Source organism: Bombina bombina, chromosome 4, assembly GCF_027579735.1.
Source record: "Bombina bombina isolate aBomBom1 chromosome 4, aBomBom1.pri, whole genome shotgun sequence".
NCBI classification, from domain to species: Eukaryota; Metazoa; Chordata; class Amphibia; order Anura; family Bombinatoridae; genus Bombina; species Bombina bombina.
In genome coordinates this window covers 719,280,248-719,286,432 of record NC_069502.1, presented here as the reverse complement: position 1 = coordinate 719,286,432, position 6,185 = coordinate 719,280,248, and positions in this window count along the sequence as shown.

Here is a 6,185-nt window from a genome sequence, read left to right as displayed (position 1 = left end):
AACCAACAGCGAGATTACAAGTTTTGCGGTAACAGGGGTGCGGTGCTACCGTGCAGTTTATTGTCACCGCTCACTTACATACAGCGCTGGTATTACAGGTTTTTACAAACCCGGCGTTAAAAGGCAAGAAGTGAGCGTAGAGCAAAATTTTGCTCCACACTTCACTCCAATACCAGCGCTGCTTAAGTCAGCGGTGAGCTGGTCTTACGTGCTCGTGCACAATTTCCCCATAGGAATCAACGGGGAGAGCCGGCTGAGAAAAAGTCTAACACCTGCAAAAAAGCAGCATATAACTCAGTAACGCAGCCCTATTGATTCCTATGGGGAAATAAAATTTATGTTTACACCTAACACCCTAACATGAACCCCGAGTCTAAACACCCCTAATCTTACACTTATCAACCCCTAATCTTCCACCACAACATCGCCGACACCTACATTATACTTATTAACCCTAATGTGCCGCCCCGACATCGCCGCCACTATAATAAACATATTATCCCCTAAACCGCCGCACTCCCGCCTCACAAACATTAGTTAAATATTATTAACCCCTAATCTGCCGTCCCTAACATCGCTGCCACCTACATTATACTTATTAACCCCTAATCTTCCACCCCAACATCGCCGACACCTACATTATACTTATTAATAGAATGCGAGCTATCCTATTGGCTGATTGGATCAGCCAATAGGATTGAACTTCAATCCTATTGGCTGATTGCATCAGCTAATAGGATTTTTTCTACCTTAATTCCGATTGGCTGATAGATTTCTATCAGCCAATCGGAATCTAAGGGACGCCATCTTGGATAACGTCATTTAAAGGAACCGTCATTCAGTAAGAAGACTCCGGATGAAGAGGATGCTCCACGTCGGATGTCTTGAAGATGGAGCCGCTCTGCGTCGGATGGATGAAGATAGAAGATGCCATCTGGATGAAGACTTCTGCCCGTCTAGAGGACCCCTTCACCCCGCTTGGCTGAAGACTTCTCTTGGCTTCGTTGAGGACTTCGGCCCGGTCGGATGAAGACTTCTGCCACTTCCTTGAGGATGGATGTCTGGTCTTCAGAACAGTAAGTCAATCTTCAGGGGGTTTGTGTTAGGTTTTTTTAAGGGTGTATTGGGTGGGTTTTATTTTTAGGTTAGGGCTTTGGGCCGCAAAAGAGCTAGCTGCTCTTTTAAGGGCAATGCCCATCCAAATGCCCTTTTCAGGGCAATGGGGAGCTTAGGTTTTATTAGTTAGTATTTTATTTGGGGGCTTGGTTGTGTGGGTGGTCGGTTTTACTGTTGGGGGGTTGTTTGTATTTTTTTTTACAGGTAAAAAAGCTGATTTCTTTGGGGCAATGTCCCGCAAAAGGCCCTTTTAAGGGCTATTGATAGTTTAGTTAAGGCTAGGGTTTTTTTTTTTATTTGGGGGGGGGGGGGGCTTTTTTTATTTTGATAGGGCTATTAGATTAGGTGTAATTAGTTTAAAGATCTGTAATTTGTTTTTTATTTTCTGTAATTTAGTGTTTTGTTTTGTTTGTGATTTAGCAAATTTAATTTAATTTATTTAATTGTATTTAATTTAGTTAATTTATTTAATTGTAGTGTAGTGTTAGGTGTTAGTGTAACATAGGTTTTATTTTGCAGGTAAATTTGTCTTTATTTTAGCTAGGTAGTTATTAAATAGTTAATAACTATTTAATAACTATTCTACCTAGTTAAAATAAATACAAACTTGCCTGTAAAATAAAAATAAACCCTAAGCTAGATACAATGTAACTATTAGTTATATTGTAGCTAGCTTGGGGTTTATTTTACAGGTAAGTATTTAGTTTTAAATAGGAATAATGTAGTTAATGACAGTAATTTTATTTAGATTTATTGTAATTATATTTAAGTTAGGGGGTGTTAGGGTTAGGGTTAGACTTAGATTTAGGGGTTAATACATTTAATATAGTGGCGGTGACGTTGGGGACGGCAGATTAGGGGTTAATAAGTATAATGTAGGTGGTGGCGATGTTAGGGGTGGCAGATTAGGGGTTAATAATATTTAAATATTGTTTGCGAGGCGGGAGTGTGGCGGTTTAGGGGTTAATATGTTTATTATAGTGGCGGCGATGTCCGGAGCGGCAGATTAGGGGTTACATTTTTTATTATAGTGTTTGTGATGCGGGAGGGCCTCGGTTTAGGGGTTAATTGGTAGTTTATGGGTGTTAGTGTACTTTTTAACACTTTAGTTATGAGAGGCAGCTCTTCTAGAATGTCACACCAGACAAGCAGAATTCTAAGATGCAAAAAGATAGAATGCGCCTCATGGTACAGATCAATAAATCACACAAGCAGGAATATAAATAGATCAGACCTACTTACGTGATGCAAAGCACTAAGAGTGCTCAACAGGCAGGCCGGATCCTAAGAGTCATCTGGCAGATTTACAACAGCACAGCAGCAACAAAAACTATCCTCGTCCAGAAATCACAGGAGTCCAGGTATCCAGAGGGTGCTGGCAGTAAAGATGAATCAGGGAATTCCAGCAGAATTCAAGTATCGTGTCCACACAGATAATAAAGGCAGCAGCAGCAGGATAAAGATTAAAAGTTTTATTAAACTTATTAAAAACACAGCAACGCATTTCTCGGTGACACAGCAGCACCGTTTCCTCAGACTATACTGAACAAACAAACTGCTGCTACATTTAAAAGGACACATGACTAATCACAATCATTGTTAAAAACACACCCCCTTAGCACCATTATAGTAATTTAGATAAGAGCTCGGAATCGACCGCCCTCTCTAACTATAAACATAGTGACTCCCTATTGAAGAGAGAGAATACTAAGGAAAGCTGAAGTCAGCATAAACTTCAAAGATTTATTTACAAATATTAACTCATAACATATAATCGTTAATCGAACAAGTTTCACAATATCACACACTCCCTGATGTGGGATTAATCCCTGTATGTACACAAAAAACATGCCAGAGTAAACCTCCCCCTTCATGACGTGAGCACTAATCAGGGCGGACACAGGGTAAAATTCCCCTCCATGACGAGACTTGAAAGTGAGCCTATTAGTAGAACAGTGCTAACAGTCGAGGGAAAGTCTATAACATAGTTAAACTACTCCTCCTAGGTAATGTATAGGCACCAACCAAAAGAGGGTGATTCCGGACAAAAAACACACACCCCTCTATGACATCACATGCTATTAGCCTATTGGTTAGTCAAAATGCCAGGGGGCGTGATAACAAACCTATCACAGGGCAGACTAAATAACATTAGTAAGGTTGCCAAGGGAACCAATATATTGCAAATATAATTACGGAGGAGGACAATCTAACGATAGGATAATCAAAATGCCAAAGTGGGATATAACGTTAGGGGTAAAGATGATAATAGGAGATATTTAAATAAACAGTCCGTATCTCATACACAGGATATGTCATACCAATAGGCTAATAACAATAGGCTAATACCAATAGGCTAATAGTAGTGTGGAAGCTGTTGCATAGAAAAGAGACGGCCGCCATATTGGATGTGACGTAGTATCAACCAAACAAGGTGCTCAGGCAGTGTTTAATGCCAATGGACAACAGGTCAGTGGTGGAGCCTAGGGAGAGAAGTGGAGGCATGAGGACTTAAATACCGAAATTGGTAAAGGAGCCAGAAATGAAATATCGCACGCCATAAGCAGTCACTGTCAATGGCGATTTATACAGTGTGACCTCCTATTACATCGCAAGCTGCTGCAGGCTATACATAATTGTGCTATTGTACCCAGTCACTAACCGGAAAAAAGGGCTGATGGCCTACAAGGAGAAATGTAATCACCAAATTGCTGCAATTTAGTGCGGCCTAGCGTCTCTCCCACTTCTCCATGGAAGGACACTAGAAACAGGGTACGTCTGCCTAAGTCTTCCTCCTCCTAGGCTTCCCTCAAAGGAGATCCTGATACAATAGGAACTCATCCTAAAAACTATAATATTTAATTTAGAGGCCCTAGCTTTGCACATCTGTGCTGACTCTCAACGCCTCTGTCCCGACCTACCTGCTGCCACTGTCCCACTGTAACAGGCTTTCATTAACCCTGTGATACACCTGTGCTTGTAAATGTAATTTTTAGTTAACAATGCATAACTTTGCAAATAAACTTTGTTTATAGCATGCTTGTCTCAATAAAAGCTGCTATTTAAATGTTAGATTGCAAATTAATATTGCTATCCACTTGATAAATATGCCAACAGTAAGAAATACATTCTTTCAGCAAGACACTTATAACTAACTATAAATGATAGATTTCTTTTAAATCTATCATGTACAGCTTCTATACATAAAGACTGTACCTTGTTATAAGAGCCTGTTCACATAAATTGTGAAAAATATAATCTTTAATATGCTTATTTTGCAATATATGAAGTATATGACTATATTCAAATATATGTTACTTCTACAATGTGTACAATGTATAACTGTATCCTTTTATATGTTTAAACAAAAGTCTTTTACAATATAAAATGTTTTTATTATCTGTCTGCAAAACCAACTAACTAGTTTTAACATAAGATGCTATGTGATTTAAAATGGAGGTTTATTCAACCTTGAATTTATAGCTCTAAAATGGATGCTCCTTGCAATTTAAAGTGCGTATGTCTAAACTCTTGTATAACAGATTATCAAGGCCACATTGTTGAAGATAGAAAAAGCTAGACAAGTTTTGTTGATGTTAAAATGATGCTAAAAATACATATAAAAAGAAAACAATAAATGATGACGTCATCCAAATAAAAAACTATAAAAACACCTTGTTGTAAACATGAGGCAGGTGACTCTGACAAGATATTATAGAGCATTTCTAAGGATAAGATTTGGTTGCAAAGAAGTCATTTCGAGTGGTATGTAACAATTGTTATTGAAAGCAAGTTTAAACTAAAAGTCTTTTAACTCTGTGTGTATATTGGATTTAAATGAATTTAATTTTATATTACTTCTGTAAGCTGATTTTTCTGTATAATAAACATTTATTTTTAAACAATGTTATCTACTCAAGTACCATTTCTTTATTGTACTCAAAACTTTATTTGTAAGAAATGAGACCTGTTTCACTGATATAACATTTAAAGTTCAGTGCTTGGAATTTATATTTCAATATAACTGTGCTTTAAGACCTTATAAGTGAATTAGGTGTGAACCACTACAATTGGCGTCCCTGGGTGTTTTGAGAGATAATATATGTTTTATAATAATTATTATAATTTTACCTAGGTCCTCTTACACGTAAGAGATGGTACTGATATATCATGGCTAATCAGGATTTGCAGAATCTTTTGAAACTCAATGATGTGTTTAAAATGCAGAATGGTAGAGTCATTGGAAATTATGAGGTTATTGCTTTGGAGATACAGTTAGGGTTTAATTCATTTAAACTTTGCTAATGCTGCTGGAGTAGTTTTGCAACAACCTATATATCACACTATAGATGCAAATTTTGATCCTGCAACAAATAGAAATACAAATGTTTTTTATGATGGTATAGTAGAGATTTTAGGCAGACCTCCTGTTATTGCTACAGGAATACAAAGACATTGACCTAAAGGCTTTAGCCTGAATTGAGATGTGGGGTACTCCTAGATCTAGTTTGTACAGTCCAGTAAAGGGAAAATAAATAATACCAACTGCAGAATATGAGCAAGCTGAGAGGGAAAACCTTTTTAATGTGATACAATGTTTAGGTTATATGTAAGCTCAGGTTTTAAATAGTGAAAATGTCTGGAGTGTCCGGCATATAGCAAGTTTTTTTTTGTTTTTTTTTGCCGAAGCTGCAGGAATTCCTATATGAAATATAAAAACAACAATTGGAGTGATGCCACGCAATCCGAAGGACATAGCTTTGTGGTTAAATGACAGAGTTCATGCATTAGCTGGAGTTTGTCCAACTTATTATCTTCCACAAAATAGAACATTAGTTAATGCTATTTTATTCTCTGGTTTGTATGTTTTTATATTTGAGGCAAGGAAGTGGAATTCAGTGATTTATGCATATCATGTAAAGACACAAGTTAAAGATACTTTGGCTTCACTTGTTGATATTTTAGGAATGATGAATATAAATAGTGGCATTGTAGCAGCATATTTATTAGAGCTGAGATTTACAATTAAAATAATCACGACATGGTTGTTTAAAGCCAAATGTTACAGG